This window comes from Nyctereutes procyonoides, unplaced genomic scaffold, assembly GCF_905146905.1.
Source record: "Nyctereutes procyonoides isolate TBG_1078 unplaced genomic scaffold, NYPRO_anot_genome, whole genome shotgun sequence".
NCBI lineage: Eukaryota > Metazoa > Chordata > Mammalia > Carnivora > Canidae > Nyctereutes > Nyctereutes procyonoides.
The window spans coordinates 44,535,438-44,553,039 of NW_026575046.1; the positions used below are offsets into that span (position 1 = coordinate 44,535,438).

At 40.7% G+C, this 17,602-nt stretch overlaps 1 protein-coding gene across 7 annotated transcripts in view; it reads left to right on the forward strand.

Annotated features, from left to right (window-relative positions):
* TENM2 (teneurin transmembrane protein 2) overlaps positions 1 to 17,602 on the forward strand; it is a 1,067,650-nt gene that overhangs the window by 891,303 nt on the left and 158,745 nt on the right. The gene's annotated exons all lie outside the window — the stretch shown is intronic.

Sequence of the window (17,602 nt, forward strand, 5' to 3'; positions counted from 1 at the left end):
AGGTTATCCTTGGCACCAAGGTGTGCTGAGAAGAAAGATTTGCTAAAAATGAGATGGTTGGATTTCCTGTAAAAGCAAAAGTGAATTACCATCACTCCTTTCTTATAATCATTAAATTCTACGTAATGGAAGATTAAGCATCTCAGGGTTAGTAAATTTCATTCATTCTGGCCAGCTACACTCTTAATCTAGGAAGTGCTATTTATCTTGGTGGAATCGGTTTTAAATCGTATTATTAATTTATCTACACTCCTTTGCACAGGATTTCTGGGGCCCTGGGATTCTTGGGGGAAAGGTAATATAAGAGAAAATGACTCTCACAAGAACAGAGACTTAGGGGCTGCATACCTAGCTTGCAAGAGACCTTGAATATAACCTTCAAGTTGTTCTATTGGAGGCACGCATTGGTGGAGGGCAGGGCTTCTCACACTCTTAAGGTATGGTGTGCCCACACATGCACGCACACACACGTGTGTGTAAGTTCTAGGTAAATACAACTATAAACTGTCACAAAACTACATTTATCTTTACTCCATGATTCTTTTCCATTCTACTCTATTTCTTTTTTAAACACCAGTGAAAACCAACTACACTGCTTCTCCACCCACCAATAGGTCACACCCAAGTCTGAGAAGCAGTGAGGGAGAGGCTCAGGGCCCTTGCTGAGGAGCCAAGCATTCCCACATGGAATCCCAGCTCTGCCACTTGACTGCCTGTGTGACCTTGAGCAAAGGATGATATGTCTGAGTCTCTGTTTCCTCCCCTGGAAAAGTAGGGGGTTCCTTCATTGTGAGGATGGGATGAGGTCAACACACTCAAAGCTTTTACCAGAATGTGTCATGATCCCTCAAAGGGTTCATACTCACCGTTTTTATTTATGTATACCACATTATATTTATTTATATATTTAATGTTTTCATTATTTTTATAAGCTCTTCCTTAAAGGACATCCTGCTCTGAAAGAGAGGGAATTATTAATAAAGCTACCCTATAAATACTAAATAGTGCCGGTGCCGTTCCTTTTTCCCGTGCTCCCCACAGTTGCTGGGGAAAACTGTATTTCAGATATTCACAGTATTTCCAAGACAGGTGATCCCCACCTTTCTGAGTGCTGACTGATGAGCGAATGGGACGTCCTTGTGCATGAAGTTCTGGATTTGGTTGCACGTGAATGGTACTAATTCCTAAACGATACCACCTACAGATATATCCTCTATCATAAAATAATGCAAACGTTTTGATAAACTTGCCAGATACAAAAGGAAAACAGTGCTTGTAGCCTCTGCACACTCTACTGAATGGCACGAGGACACCTTGCCAAGTAGACCACCTTTGCCTGGAGCTCCTACCTTTGAGTGCTTTGTTCAGTCAGGCTCTGAGGCATTGTGATGGGGGAAGGTGGATGACACTGTGCATCTCTGTGCTGAGCACTGTTCCTAGCGAATGCTATAAAAGAGGGAAAACCTCAGTATCATTTGAATGGCCTTTCTTGCGTTACCTAATTTTCCTAGGAGCAAAGGCATTAATGAGGGGAAGGACAGAATGGTCCTTTCGTATGTGGCCGCAAATGGGCTGAACCGTCCGCTGCATGGCCTGTGAGCTGTAAATGTATATTAACACTGACACACATCGATGTATTATTAATCCTAAGAACCATGTGTGCTCTGGCAGCACATCCAGTTACTGGCCTTTCAGCCCTAAGTACCTCAGCCATTTAAGAACTCCTCGCTCTAGATCCATTTGCAGACGGGCGTCCATTCTGCATTATGGATCTGTAATGGCGTGTGCATTTAGCTGCTTAAAAGGACTCTTGGTGTGTGTTTTGCATTCACCACCTGTACTGTGGCTGGGCACACACTCCAAGTGTGCATTAGCCATGGTATATAATTGATCCTTGCGAAACAAATATTGAGCGGCTGTTAAGAGTAGTTACTCCTGCATACTCAGGAGCTGTTCCTGAAATCAGCCTTTGAACTTGTTGTATATTTTAATTTAGCTCTTGATGCCCACAGTGGACAAAATTAAAGTATTTAAAGAATAAAATTGTTTTGTCTCCCTATTTATTCTTGGCAAAGTTGGCTTCAGAGTGTTAGAAAAGCAAGCTGCCTTTTTGCCCTAAAGATACTTATTCCTTAGTATTTCTGAAATGGACATGGTTTAAGCTCCTTCATCAACAACAATATTGTGAAATATTCCAAGTCTTTATTTCCTGAACTTTGCTCTTTCATGTACCACCAAGAAGATTTTTGCCAAATTCAAGGGCCACCTGTACTTAACATATTTAAGTCAGCTCATTATGTTCATGTAGATAAATTTATTCTAAAGGGAATAATGTCAAAATCCAACATTTAAAAAGAGAAAACTTATCAATTGCAATAAGTAGGTGTTAGTGCCGTGTGCCATCTTTGACCCAATCAAGAGAGGAATATTTTCCTAGTCATGAGCATTCAAGCCAAGTCAGCTTCTTACACATTTTTTCACATCAGAGATCCCTAAACTGGGCCTGAGCCCATGTGCACTAGCCTGCCTTCTAGAGAGATTCAAGCCTTGAACATCTCATTTTCTAAATATTGGCTGCTCAGAGTAACAAAAGTCGCTATCTACACCTGTGTGATGAAGTAAGAAACCAGTAAAAATAGGCACACAGATTTAAGGGTTTGAGCTTCAAGTGAGTAAATGTAATGATTAGCACCTGAGTTACTTGTGAGTTAAGCCTTCGCTTTAGGTTGTTTTAAAATAACTACTAATATTTACTAAGTATTAAACACCCACCAGGAATTGCATGAAGTATTTAAAACATACCATCTTATCATTTCTCTTATCAACAATATGAAATAAATCCTATTTTAACAGCCCCTCCACACAGTGGTTTAAGTTTGTTTTTTTTAAAATCCTTTCAGACTTGCAGACAGGTTGCAAAAATAGTCCATAGAGTTCCCATGCAGATCCACCTAATGTCAACACTTTATTTTTTTTATTTTTTTAAAGATTTTATGTATTTATTCATGAGGGACACAGAGAGAGGCAGAGACACAGGCAGAGGCAGAAGCAGGCTCCATGCAGGGAGCCCGATGTGGGCCTCGATCCCAGGACTCCAGGATCATGACCTGAACCAAAGGCAGACCCTCAACCACTGAGCCACCCAGGCGTCCCTAATGTCAACACTTTAAATTATCATGGTTCCATCACTGAAACCAGGAAATCAACACTGAAGCAATGCTATTGACTAATTTAGAGATATTTTTTTTGTAATTTTGCCCTTTTTTTCTAGTCCAGATCCCACATTGTATTTAGTTGTCATGTCGCCTTTGTCCCCTCCAGTTTATGAAGGGTCCTCAGTCTTTTCCTTGCATTTCATGATCTCGACCATTTTGAAGAATACCGGGCAAGTGGTTTTTAGGATGTCCCTCGATGTGGGTTTGTCTGATGTTTCCTTGAGATTAGGTTGAAGTTGTCCTTTTCTTAAGTAAGATGCTGTGCCCTCCTCAGTGAATCATATCAATGAAGCACCTCTGGTTTTTAATAAGAAAAAACAAGTTAGAATGTGGTTATGTGTGTGTGTGTGTGTGTGTGTGTGTGTGTGTGTACCTTCCCACCACCACCACCACCACACCTTACGGCAGAGATGCTGTGAGGCGCTATCCCATTGGCCCTGTACTGTTTGTCATCGGCTGTGACAGACTGCCACTCACAGACAACTTCTGAGCCCAAGAAGCTCCTGAGTGTTAGCAGACAGTAAGTGGAGCAGACAGAGTGAGGTAATCATGCTCACAAGCACAGAGAAGGACAACTGGCTCTGAATCTCCTGCCACCCAGAATGGCGCATGCCATCTCCCAGCTGTGGCCCATGATCACTTCTCTACTTCCTTTCTTTTAAGATTTTATTTATTAGAGAGAGAGTGAGCAAGTGAGAGAGAAAGCATGAGCTGGAGAAGGAGAAGCAGAGTCGCCACCGAGCAGGGAACCCGATGCGGGACTCAATCCCAGGACCCTGGGAGCATGACCCAAACTGAAGGCAGATGCTTGACCATCAGAACCACCCAGGCGCCCCTCTTCTTCCTTGATAAAAAGCCTTAGGAGGGCCCAAGTCCTCCCTCAACACAACTGGCATTCACCTTTGTTCCCTCCCTGACCGCTGTGCCCGGGATGCCTCCAGTCCCGCCAGTTCCTGTGACTGCAGGCAGCAGGCACACTCAGGCTCTCGTGCCAGGGGAGAAATTTGCCACGTTTAGCACACGAGCTTCCCATCACATCCAAGCGACCAGTACGTGTCCAAGTGACAGAAATACGGATTTACTCTCTTGACCTCACACCGCGCCTCCCCTGCCCTCAGATGTGTGGTGCGGACGGCAGCTCCTTGTCTTCTTATACACCTGCCAGTCTGCATCAGGCAGCCGAAGACAGCCTCGCTGTGAATGGAGGGATCAATCCGCATGGATTTACAGAGCAGTCATTCCACACACACACACCCACCGAGCTGGGGTCCTGAGGGGCTCAGAAGTCAAAATAGAACTGACCCTCACATCCAAAGAATGTGTAAGGGTTCTAACACCTTTAACAGATGAGCCAAGCCGGTGGAGGGAATGAGCTTTCTCGTGCATCCAGCAAGTTCTTACGTGCCTGCTCTGAGTCAGGTACTGTGCTAAGTGCCAGAAATACGATGATGAGCAAGGGTGCCGTGGCCCGGCCTTCTCAGAGCTTCCAGTCTGCTGGATGGATGCCCGTGATTGGCAAGTGGGAAGTGTCCGTGTTAAGTCGTAAATGCTGTGCTGTGGACTTTGAATGGTATAGACACTGTTAAGAAGATACATTTATGAAGAAATGAAGCATGGAATCTATAAAAATAGCCAATTAGTCTCAGGAAATGTGGAGAAAAATCCATGGAGAAGGAATCTAGTAAAGGAACTACACTGAAAGTGTCTTTCAGCATAGAATTTCATGAATCATGCAGTGTAATAAGCACTGTGTTCGGATTCAGAGCTTGAGCACAAATGGCATTTCTTTCCCAGTACTCTGTCCCATTCTTCATCAGGTGCCTTCCCTGTCCAGCTGTAATTGTGCTTATTATTTCAAATTATTCTTTAGTCTCCAGTTTTTATTATTACTATCCCCTTCACACGCCCCTCTCATCACCTGAGTGCTATTTGTTGTGGGCTAGATGCTTTTTAATTATCATTCCTTTTTTTCTTTTATTTACTTTTGTTTGAAGGTCTTTCATTGACTTAAGATGCTTCCTTGGGTTGTTTATAAAGCAGGCTTGCATTTCAGAAGACATCCGAGGCTGGTGACTCGTCTGTTTTGACACTGGCTCCTCAGATGGCTTATTTGGTTCTGAGCATGAGGCCCCAAACCTGCAGCAGAAACTTAAAACACCAGAGCCTTACTTGTTAGGTAATGCGTATTTAATAGCTATTAGAAATGACAACTCCTGCTGCTGAACAGCTGTCAGGGGAGGCCCAGAAATGCCACAACCATGGGAACATAAAGTCTTCTCTCTAGGGGTTGGTTTCAGCTCCTACCCAGCTTCTGTGGAGGCCTGAAAAAAAAGAAATTAGGGATCTTGCCATTTTCTCCTGTTAACTGACAAATGTCCCCACTACCCAGTCTCTCCTGGGGTTCTAACACTAAAGTCAAACTCATTCTCATCCTCATTGCTGCTGGCATTTATTGAGGTCCTCCTCTGCACAAACCACTGTACTAAGCAACTGCAAATTATCTCATTTAACCATCGAGAGCCATTTGACATATGACTACCATCCCCTTTAACAGATGAGGAAAATGAAGCACAGAGAGGCCACGTAACTTGCTAAAGATCACTCAGCTTGGAAGCGGTATTGCTGAGATTCAAAGCAGGCAATCTGGCCCAGGCTCTTAATACTAGACTGTGAAATTCACCTTGGGCGATGTGAGGTGTAAGGAAGATGTGCTTTGCTAGCAGTTTGTGTGGTGGTTGCACACTAGGATTTGGGTGTGGACCCAAGAACTCTTTATAGGAGAGGAAACTAGAGTTTACTGAGTAGGAAGTGGCTGAGCCTGCATTCAAAACAAGGTCCGTCTGACTTTGGAGCCTGCCTCTCTAAACCACTCTCCTCCCAGTTACTAGAGACATTCCATCACCTCCCTCGTCACATCAGTTGTCAACTCCTGTTTCATCAACTTCCACCATGGCTCTGCTCAGTTTCTCCTCTCTCCCTTCATACTCACTGCCATGTGCATATGGCCACCTGCCTCTCTCTGCTGGCATCCTCCTTATTCACAACCTGTAGCATTCTCCGGAGCTCTGGGGAGCGTGCATTCCTCTTTTTAAACACCTTCAGGGACTCCCAGCTGCCTCCCACAATGGCTCCCAGACATTTACGTGGGGAAATTGTTACAAATATGTATTCCTAGGCTCATCCCCCATGCCAGCCAATTCTGAATCCATAGGACAGGGGTGTGGCTCAGGCATGTGCATTTTTAACAAGCCTCCCAGGGGGCTCTGATGCAGATTCTCAGGGACCATATTTGGAGAATAAAGAACATTCTTAGAATGACATTCAAGATCTTTCATGATTTAAGCTGTTTTTGCACAATTACCTCCTATTAAAGCCCATACACCATAGGTTCTGGCCACTTGTCATTCATATAGCATCATAGCCTTGCTACTCCCTCTTTGCTCAGGCTGCTTCTTTATCTGGAATGTTTTCATCAATCCCAACCTTTCCTATAAAACTGCTGTTCACAGGTTCCCCCACCTCCCTGAAACACCCCTAGACAGGACCCTGCAGTCACACAGGGCTTGGCAACATCTTGGCAGTAACTCTTCCTTCGTGCTGTGCCACGTTCTAGTTGGGTGATTACATCAGTTTCTCCTGCTGGATCACAAGTTTCTAGCAGTCCTCTTTATTATACCTCCTCACACTTAGTTTGGTATCCAGGAAGTAGTGTGTGGTCACTAAATGTTCAGTCATGAATTGGGGGCTCTTAAAGGTTAAAACATTGCCAGAAAATGTGCAGGAACCGAATGAGTGCTGGAGAACAAGATTCTAATTTACCGAATTAATCATGTGGTGATGAATCAGCCAACTTTGAGGCACAAATTCAAATGAAGGGAAGGAGGAAGAGAAGGAAAAGAGGAAGAATGAAAAAAGAAAAAGAGTTGACACTGATCCCACATTTTACATGTATTATCTCATAAGAGCACAATGGTTAAGAATGAAAGCGAGATTTTACATTTGCTAGGATCGAATCCATGCTCCTCCAGTTAGCTGTACCCATTTTTAAAAATTACTTAACCTCCATGAGCCTTGGTTTTCTCATCTTCCAATAGTAATATTACCTGTTGCATCTCTGTGAGGACTAAAAAGTAAACTCGTGTCAAGTGTGTAGAACCATGCTTGGCATGTGATCAACTGCGCCCTAAGTATTAGCTAACATTTGTCTTCATGAGTCTTTGAAATCAATGTTACTATCCTTCTTTTACAGGAGAAACAGAAACTTAAGGAAAGTAAGCTACTTGCCCAAAGTCACATAGCAAGGCCAGATTTTGAGGCCATGTCTGGCTGACTCTGAGGCTTATAGACCTAATGGCCACACAGGAGAGAGGCTTGGCAGGAAGATTCCCCCAAGTACATGGCAGTGACAATTCTCCAAGCCTGCATGGGTAGGTCAGGCTGTCTGACTCTCCAAGCTGGGCACTGCCTCATCACCTGCCTTCCCACCTCCCCATTAGTTGCTCCCTGTGGACTTCTGCACTCAGGAAAAGCATGACAAGCCCCTTATCCCCTCCCTGCTGATGGAGGGCTCCTCCCCATGGCCCAGAAACACCTACATCCCTCAAAACTTTCTTGGCACAGAAGCACCACCCCTCCTTTTTCAGCTGTCTCAGAGAATGTCTCAGGCCACACCTGTCCTCCCAGGAGCAAGCACAGATGCACCCTGTACATTTGTCCTTCAGACCCTCTGTCTTGCACACCTGTCCCCCTCTGCTCCCCCAGCTTCCCTGACAATCCCCATTAATGCAGAAGGGCCAGGGGCCATGGCGGCGGCCTGCAGGAGCCATTCCACAGGGCACTGCAGTTTGATGGTTTAATTCCAGCTTTCCATCCTCCCACCCCTGACCTAGGAAAATATTGCAGGAATTCCTTAGCACCAAGGGCCCAGGACAAGGGGCTTAAAGCAGATGCACTTGGAAAACGCTTTCAAGAAAGTGACTGAGGCACTATGCCAAGGGTTTTATATGATTATCTCATTTCATCTTTACCACACACATCGTTATCGTCCCCATTTTACAGTTAAGGAAACTGAGGCTCAGAGAAATTAAGGCATTTGCCCAGGTATGACCTGAGCACACATTCATCAGAAACCTGTTAACACACAGCTTGCTGAGCTCCCCCCAGAGTTTCTGATGCAGTCAGTAGTCTGGGGTACCAGCTTCAACCTGGGGAGCTTGTTAAATATCCAAACCCTCAGGCCCCATGAATCGCAATCACCTTCTGACTCCAGCCCTTCTGAATCAGAATCTGAATTCTAACAGGATCGCCAGAAGACTCTTGTGCCATTCAGGGCTGAGTTGAGATAATGTTGCCCTTGAGCTCTCCTCAGACTCCCCGAAGAGAGCTGTGACCACAAGGAGTAACGTCACATTCACCCCCAGCCCGGCTTGCCCAGCAGGCATGGAGGAGGCCCACCTCCCGTGGATGGAAGTAGCAGTGCCCATCATTTAGTGGCCTCTTGTGAGTCCGTGCCTGCAGCCTCCAAAACTAGCTGTTCACATTTCCCATGCCTGCTCTATTACCAAACAAATCGCTTGTCAGGGCTTAAATCAGTCAGCCCTCCTCCAAGTCAGATTGTTTTGGAGACTAAAAAGGGTTTGTTCTTTTTCCCCCCTTTTTAAGTGACTCTCAGTAAGTTGCCAGCAGCCTTAGGAAGCCGAATGCCTAACCCTGGGGGAAGCTTGCTGTCGATGTGATGCACAGGGTAGGGGAAGTAGCGGGGTTTTAGGAAAACCTCCCATTGTTGGTAAATAAACCAGTGTTTGGAGAGGAAGTTGGCTGGGATGGATGAGGTGAAAGAGGGTGCTTTCCCCTTACCTGTCCCTTTGTAATGGATGAGTCATTATTCTCCTAATAAAAATGGTAATTAAATCCATCTATAGATTTCTTACTATGTGCCAGGCACTGTACATGGCACATTCTACACATTATCTCATTTTGTCGTCTTAAAAACAATGACATAAGTATTCCTGAATTCCTGTCCCATTTTAAAGATAAGGAAACCAAGGCTGAAAATAGCATCCATAATGATACAGTGAGTAAAAATGAAGGGAAATTCAGACTAATTCCTAAGCCTACACTCTACCTGGCACTGCTCTACCGGCTGGGGAGACAGCAGTAAATAAATAGACCCGCTAGGTCTTCTGGATGCTTCCGTGCTTGCTGGTAACAAGACACCAGTAACTTGCAGACTCATCTCATTGCTTGAACTGCAGTAGGCGAAGAGCTACTTCATTTCTGGACTTGAGCTACAGAAAGGTTTACTGTGTTCTATGAAGAATCTAAATATTCATTATGTAATTAATGTTGTTCAGTCACAGACACACACACACACACAAACTTAGACGTTTTTAAGAACAGCTTAAGCACTTACCGATTGAGAACTTTTATAACTCTCAAAATGGAGGCATCCCCATATCTCTACAGGTATTTTAAATGAATTGAATTAATCATAGGCTTAAAAGTCTCTTGCGATCTTCGTTAACTTCCCTGGGTTTAATTAAAACATCTGTGCACTTTTAATTTATCGATTCATCCAACTCATATGTCATGTTTTTAACACACCCCAGCATGCTCTGCATCATTTTTAACCCGATTTCCACTTAACTAAAGCAATTAAATTCACCCCGGATTAATTAAAGCATCCATACTTTCGTGCTTAAGTCAGCGTGTGCATCTTTCCCCACATGGCTCCTGAATGTCAGAGATCTGACACACCTGATGAGTTTTTTGTCCTTCTGGAAATTCTTCCCTGAATCACTTTCTTGCTTATTAATGTGCCATTTGACAGAACAGGAATGAGGAAGTTGGTGCACTTGAACTTTGGCCCTCTGTGCCAAAGACTCTGGCCCTTTCTGTCAGAAGCACCCTCTGCTCTCTCCTTCTCCTCACTGGGGTCTTGATAGATCTTGCCCCCACTGAGACCAACTAGTAGTGTCTGAATGTTCTAGGCAGAAAGTGGGGGTTGCTGTTATGGTCAGAGGTGACCATCGTGACCAGAATGGCTGGCGATCTTGACATTTGTACTTTTGTAATGATTCTTTACTTCTACTTCCAGCCTCTTCACTCTTCCTACATGATAAGCCATATATTGCCCTGCCCATTTGGTAGGGAGGTAAAACTGAGGCAGGGAGGTCAACAGGCTTCTCTGTTGGGCACTGAGCCATGGAACTACCCAGATGGTGACAGATTATCCCCAGCCCCTCAGAGCCAGTTTGTATTTCTGCCCCCACCAGCAGCGTTTGACAGAGCCCACTTCCCTTCGGCCACGACATGATTGGTGGTTATCAGTCTTTTGAATGGTTTTGTACCCCCAATCTAATAAGCCAAGAATTATTTCTCCTCATTTTTTATCTGTACTTAATTAATTGCCAGTGAAGCTATGTGTCTTCTCATACCATTTTTTTTTGGCAGTTTACATTTCTATGTTCTTTGCCCAGGTTTCCATTCATTAGTCACTTTTTATTGATTTCTAAGAGCTCTTTGTGTCTTTAAGATATCAAACTTTATTCTGTAAAATGTGTTTGAAATATTTCTTCCTGGTGTTGTTCATCCCTTAATTTTGTTTAGGGCATTCTTTGTAGTATAGCAGATGTAGATCTTATGTAATCAAACTCGATCTTCTTTTCCTTTTCGATCTCTAGAATTTGTCTTCCTCACATATTTTCCTCCCAAGAGAATAAAATTAGTCTTCTGTATTTTTTCTAATGCTTTTGTAGCTTTTTTTCTACTTAGATCTTTAATCCATATGGAATATTTTTTAGTTTTATTGAGAAATAATTGACATGTCACTGTATAAATTTAAGGCATACAGTGGTTTGATTTATACAGATTATGAAATGATTACCATGTAGGTTCAGCTACCATTCATCTTCTCATATAGATATCTTTCACATAAAAAGAAAAGAAAGATAAAAGAAAACAAAATTTTTTCTCCTTATTATGAGAACTCTTAGGATTTTACTTTCTTCACTACTGTCCTTTATGTCATACAGCAGTGTTAGCTACAGTCATCATGGTGAACATTACAGCCACAGGACTTATTTTAAACCGAACATTTGTCCCTTTTGACCATCTTCCTCCAATCGTCCTCCAACCACCTTGGTGACCACACATCTTTTTCCATGAGTTTGGTGTGGTGGTGTTGTTTTTCTTTAGATTCCACATGTAGGGGGTACCTAGGTGGCTCAGTGCTTGAGCATCTGTTTTTGGCTCAAATCATGATCCCGGGGTCCTGGGATCAAGCCCCACATCAGGCTCCCCGCAGGGAACCTACTTCTCCCTCTGCCTATGTCTCTGCCTCTCTCTGCATGTCTCTCATAAATAAATAAATAAATAAATAAATCAAACAAACAAACAAACAAATAAATAAATAATAAATAACTCCACGTGTAGGTGAAGTCCCACAGTTTTGTCTTTCTCTGTCTGAAATTTCACTTAGCATAGTGTCTCTGAGTTCCATCCATTTTGTCACAAATAGGATTTCCTCATTTTTATGGCTGAATAATATATATATACCATAACTTCTTTATTCATTCACCCATCAGTAAACATTTAGACCATTTCCATGTCTTAGCTACTATAAACAATGCTCCTATGAATAAGGGGGCGCAGATATCTTTTTGAGTGTGTTAGTGGATTTGTTTACTTTGGGTATATTCCCAGAAGTGGAACTGCTGATTCATGGTGAGTTGGTGAGTCTATTTTTTGAGGATCTTTATACTGTTCTCCTTAGTGGTTATACCAATTTATAATCCCAACAACAGTGCACAAGTGTTCCCTTTTCTCCACATCCATGCCAGCATGTGTTATCTCTTGTCTTTTAATGATGGCCCTTCTACCAGGCCTGAAGTGATATCTCATTGTGGTTTTAATTTTCATTTCCCCTTTTTTTTTAAGATTTTATTTATTTATTCAGAGAGAGAGAGAGGCAGAGTCACAGGCAGAGGGAGAAGCAGGCTCCATGCAGGGAGCCTGATGCGGGACTCGATCCCAGGTCTCCAGGATCACACCCCGGGCTGCAGGTGGCGCTAAACCACTATGCCACCGGGGCTGCCCAATTTTCATTTCCCTTAAGTGCTAGTGATGTGAGCATATTTTCATGTACCCATTGACCTTTCGTTTATCTTTTTTGAAGGAACGCCTTTTCAAATCCTTTTCCCATTTTTAAATTGGGGTATTTGCTTTTGTTTTTGTTTGTTTTTGCTACTGAATAGTATTACTTCCTTATATGTGTTGGATATTACCCCTTTATCAGATATGTGGGGTTTACTAATAGTTTTACCTATTCTGAGGGTTGTCTTTCACTGTGTTGATGGGCTTTTTGCTGTGGAGAAAACAGCATTTTTGTTGCATTTTTGTTTGATGTAGTCTGACTTGTTTTTTTTTTATTTTGTTGCTTTTGCTTTAGGTATCAATCATATCCCAAAGAATCATTAGCAAGATCCATGTTAAGGAGCTTTGTTCCTGGGGTTTTTTTCCCCCCCTAGGGCTTTCATAGTTTCAGGTCTTACATTTAAGTCTTTAATCTATTTGAGTTAATTTTTGTGAGTGGGGTAAGAGAGGGGTCCAGTTTTATCATTTTACATGTGAATATCCAGTTTTCCCAGCTCTGTTTATTGAAGAAACCATCTTTTTCCAGTAAATACCCTTTGCTCCTTTGCCAAATATTAGTTGCACCATATATGCTTGGGTTTGTTTCAGGACTCTCAATTCTTTCTATTGGCCTATGTCTCTTCTTTTACTCCAGGACCATACTGTTTTGATGATTATAGTTTTATAGTATAGCTTGAAATAAAGAAGTATGATATCTCCTGCTTTGTTCCCTCTTAGGATTTGTTTTTCTACTTGAGGTCTTTTGTGGAACAAAATGCCATTGGAACTTTGATAAAAATTGCATTGAATCTATAGATGACTTTTGGTAATACTGATGTTTTAACAACATTAATTTTTCCAAACATAAGCACAGGATATCTTTCTATTTATTTGTGTCTTCTTTGATTTCTTTCATCAGTGTCCTGTAGTTTTCAGATTAGAAATCTTTCTCCTCCTTAGTTAAATTTATTCCTACATATTTTCTATTGTTTTGGATGCTATTGTAAATGGCATTAGTTTCTTTCTTTTTCCAAAAATTTGTTTTTAGTGTATAGAAATACTACTGATTTTTGTGTGTTAATTTTGTATCCTGCAACTTTATGGAATTCATTGATTAGATCTAAGTTTTCTGATTGAATGTTTTAAGATTTTTGCTATATAAAAGATCTGCAATAGAGACAATTTTACTTCTTCCTTTCCAATTCCAATGCCCTTTTATTTCTTTTTCTTGACTGATTGTTCTTACTAGTACTTCTAATACTTTGTCCAATAGGAGTAATGAGAGTGAGTACCCTTGTTTTGTTCCCGATCTTAGGAGAAAAGTTTTCAGCCTTTCACCACTGACTATGATGTTAGCTGCAGGCTCATCATACGTGGCCTTTATTATGTTGAGGTATGTTTCTTCTTTGCCTAGTTTGTTAAGAGTTTTTATCATGAATGGAAGATAACTTTTGTCAACTGCTTTTTTTCTGTCTATTGGATGGTATGATTTTGTTTCCTTTTATTAATGTAATGTGACACATTAATTGGTTTATGTATGTGAACCATCCTTGCATCCCAGGGATAAATCCCACTTGATCATAGTGAATGATCCTTTAAATGTACTGCTACATTCAGTTTGCTTATATTTTGGTGAAAGTTTTGCATCTATACTTATTAGGGATATTGGCCTGTAGTTTTCTTTTCTAGTAGTTTATTTTTTGGTTTGGGGATCAGACAATATCAGCCTCATAAAATGTATTCTTAGTCCCCTTGCCTGGGTGAGAAGATGAGGGGCCACTCCAGGTTACTGTCAGGTTCCCAAACGGGACCTACAGTTGGGATTTTTTGAAAAGGTTTGAGAAAGAGTGATGTTAATTCTTCTTTAAATGTTTAATAAAATTCACCAATGAAGCCATCTGGTTCTGGGCTTTTCTTTATTGGGAGATTTTTGATTACTAGTTCAATTTCCCTACTGGTAATTTGTTTATTCAGGTTTTCTAAGAATTTTTCCATCTCTTCTAGGTTGTCCAGTTTGTCTGTGAATAATTGCTTATAGTAGCCTTTTCTGATCCTTTGTATTTCTGTGTTATCAGTTGTAATGTCTCCTTTTTTCATTTTTAAATTTGTTGATTTGGATCCTTTCTTTTTTTTTCTTGGTTAGTCTAGCTAAGATTTTGTCAATTTTGTTTATCTTTTCAAAGAACCAACTCTTAATTTGGCTAATCTTTCCCATTGTTTTTCTGTTCTCTATTTCATTAATTTTTGTTCTAATCCTTATGATTTCACCTGCTAACGTTGGGCTTGGTTCTTTACTTTCTAGTTCATTAAACCATAGAGTTACATTGGTTATTGGGTTCTTTTTACTTTTTAATGTAGGCATTTATTGCTGTAAACTTCCCACTTAGAACTGCTTTTGCTGCATCCCATAAGTTCTGGTATGTTGTATTTCTATATTCATTTGTCTCAAGAAATCTTTTTTCCCCTTTAATTTATTGTTCAATCATTTGCTTAATTTCCGTTTTTGTGAATTTTCCAGTTTTTCCCTTGTTACTGATTTCTAGTTTCATGCCACTGTGGTCCTAGAAGACACTTGGTATGGTTTTAATCTTCTTGATTTTTCTAAGACTTGTTTTGTGGCTCCACATATGGTCTATCCTAGAAAATGTTTTGTGTGTGTCTCAGAAGAATGTATATGCTGCTGTTGTTGGATAGAAGGTTCTGTATATATCTATTAGGTCCATTTGATCATAGCATTGTTCAAATCAGCTATTTCCTTATCGATTCTCTGTCTGGATGATCTATCCATTGTTGAGAATGGGGTATTAAAGTCCCCAACTATTATTGTATTACTGTTCATTTCTCCTTTTAGCTCTGTTAGTTTTCATTTTATATATTTAGGTGCTCCAATGTTGGGCACATAAATATTTACAATTGTTTTTCTCTTATTGATGTATTGACCCCTTTATATAATGACTTTCCTTGTTTCTTTTAATCATTTTTAAAGTCTCTTTTGTCTATTATAAGTATAGCTACCCTGCCTTTTGTTGTTGTTGTAGTTATTGGTACCATTTACCTGAAATGTCTTTTTTTCCATCCCTTCACTCTCTGTGTCTTTGAGGCTAACACAAGTCTCTTAGATAAGATATTGTTGGATCTTGTCTTTTAATCCTTTCAGCCACTCTTTGTATTTTGATTGGAGATTTTAATCATTTACTTTTAAAATAATTATCAACGAGTAAACACTATTGCCATTGTGTTAATTGTCTTCTGGTTGTTTTGTAGATCCATTGTTCCTTATTTCTTATCCTTCTGTCTTCTTTGTATGTGTTGTTGTCTTTTGGCATCAGTATACTTAGACTTCTTTATTGTATTCTTTTGTGTAATTACTGCAAGATTTTCTCTTGTGGTTGCCATGAGATTTACATAAAATATTTTAAACTTATAACACCCTCTTTTAAACTGATAATAGCTAATTTCAATAGAATTCATATATTTTATGCTTTTCCCACTCACGTTTTAGATTATTGCTATTACAATTTATATATTTTTTATTGTATGACTTAGAACCAGAGCTAGAATTGTAAGTTAGTTGTGTGTCACTATTACCATACTGCAGAATCTAACTATATATTTACTATTACCAGTGAGATTTACACTACCTTTTTACCTTTTTATGATGTTAATTAGCATTCTTTCACTTTCACGCACAAAACTTTAGCATTTCTTATAAGGCATGTCTGGTGGTCATGAACTCCCTCAGCTTTTGTCTATTTGGGTAGGTCTTTATTCCTCCATTGTTTCTGAAGAACAGCTTCAGGAGGTATAGAATTCTTGGCTGACAGTTTTATTTGATGTTTGGAATATGTCATCTCATTTTCTCTTTGCCTGAAAAGTTTCTGCTGAGACATCTGTTGATTGTCCTATGGGTATTCCCTTATATATAACTTCTCTCTTTTCTCCTGTTGTTCTTAAAATTTTTTCTTTGTCTTTGACTTTTGACAATTTAGTTAATGTGTCCCAGTGTAGCCCTATTTGAGTTCAGCCTGTTTGTGTTTCTTTCAGTCTCATGGATCTGGATGTCCGTTTCTCTCCCTAGTTTTGGGAAGTTTCACCCATTATTGCTTTAAGTATACTTTCTGTCCCTTTTTCTTTCTTTCACCTTATGGAATTCCCATAATGTGAATATTGTTTCTTTTCATTGTATCCTATAATTCCTATAGGCTTTCTTCACTCTTTCATTCTTTTCTTTTTGCTCCACCAACTGGGTGATTTCTATTGTTCTGTCCTCCAGGTCACTGATTCTTTCTTCTGGATGGTCAGATCTACTACTTTTGAAACTCTATTGAATTCTTAATTCCATTATTATATTTTTCAACTTGAGGAATTTTTTTTAAAGATTTTATTTATTTATTCACAAGAGACACACAGAGAGAGACAGAGACAAAGACAGAGACACAGGGAGAGGGAGAAGCAGGCTCCATTCAGGGAGCCTGACATGGGACTCGATCCTGGGACTCCAGGATCATGCCCTGGACTGAAGGCAACGCTAAACCACTGAGCCACCCGGGCTGCCCGAGGATTTTATTTTTTATGATTTCTGTTTCCTGTCAAACTTCTCATTTTGTTCATGGATAGTTTTTCTACTTTCACTTAGTTGTGTTTTCTTGTAGTTCACTAAACTTTCTTAAGAGGATTATTCTTTGACAGTTCATAGATCTCCATTTCTTTAGGGTCAGTTATTGGGTTTTTATAGTTTCCTTTAGTAGTGTCATATTTACCTGATTTTTTGTGGTTCTTGATTCTTTATGTTGATATCTGCATGTTTGAGTAATAGACTCCTCTTCCAGATTTTACAGGTTTGCTTTGGAAGATACACTTCTTTACGAGTCAGCTCATTTTGGCTTTCTGGTGTGATAATGTCCTTCAGCAGGTGGGGCCTGCTATTATTGTCTACTTGAAGGTAAAGCAACTGTTTGAGCCCTAAGGACAAGGATGAACAGGTTTGCCACTGGTAGAGAACAGTTGGATATGACTGCTGGCTTGATTCTCCAACCAAGTGAAGCTATAAGATGAACTTCATGGTTTCCTGGATTCTCTGGTCAAGACTAGGTATTATATATTCAGTAATTGACAGACTATGAATTAGGGCAACAGGCCAGGACCCAGGTTTGTACAGTTGATTGTTTGGGAGCTCAAATCAGTCCAAGGCGTTCACTGAATTCTCTAGTCATATGAGGCCACTCATTTTGTTCTACAGACAAAGGAAGCCACAG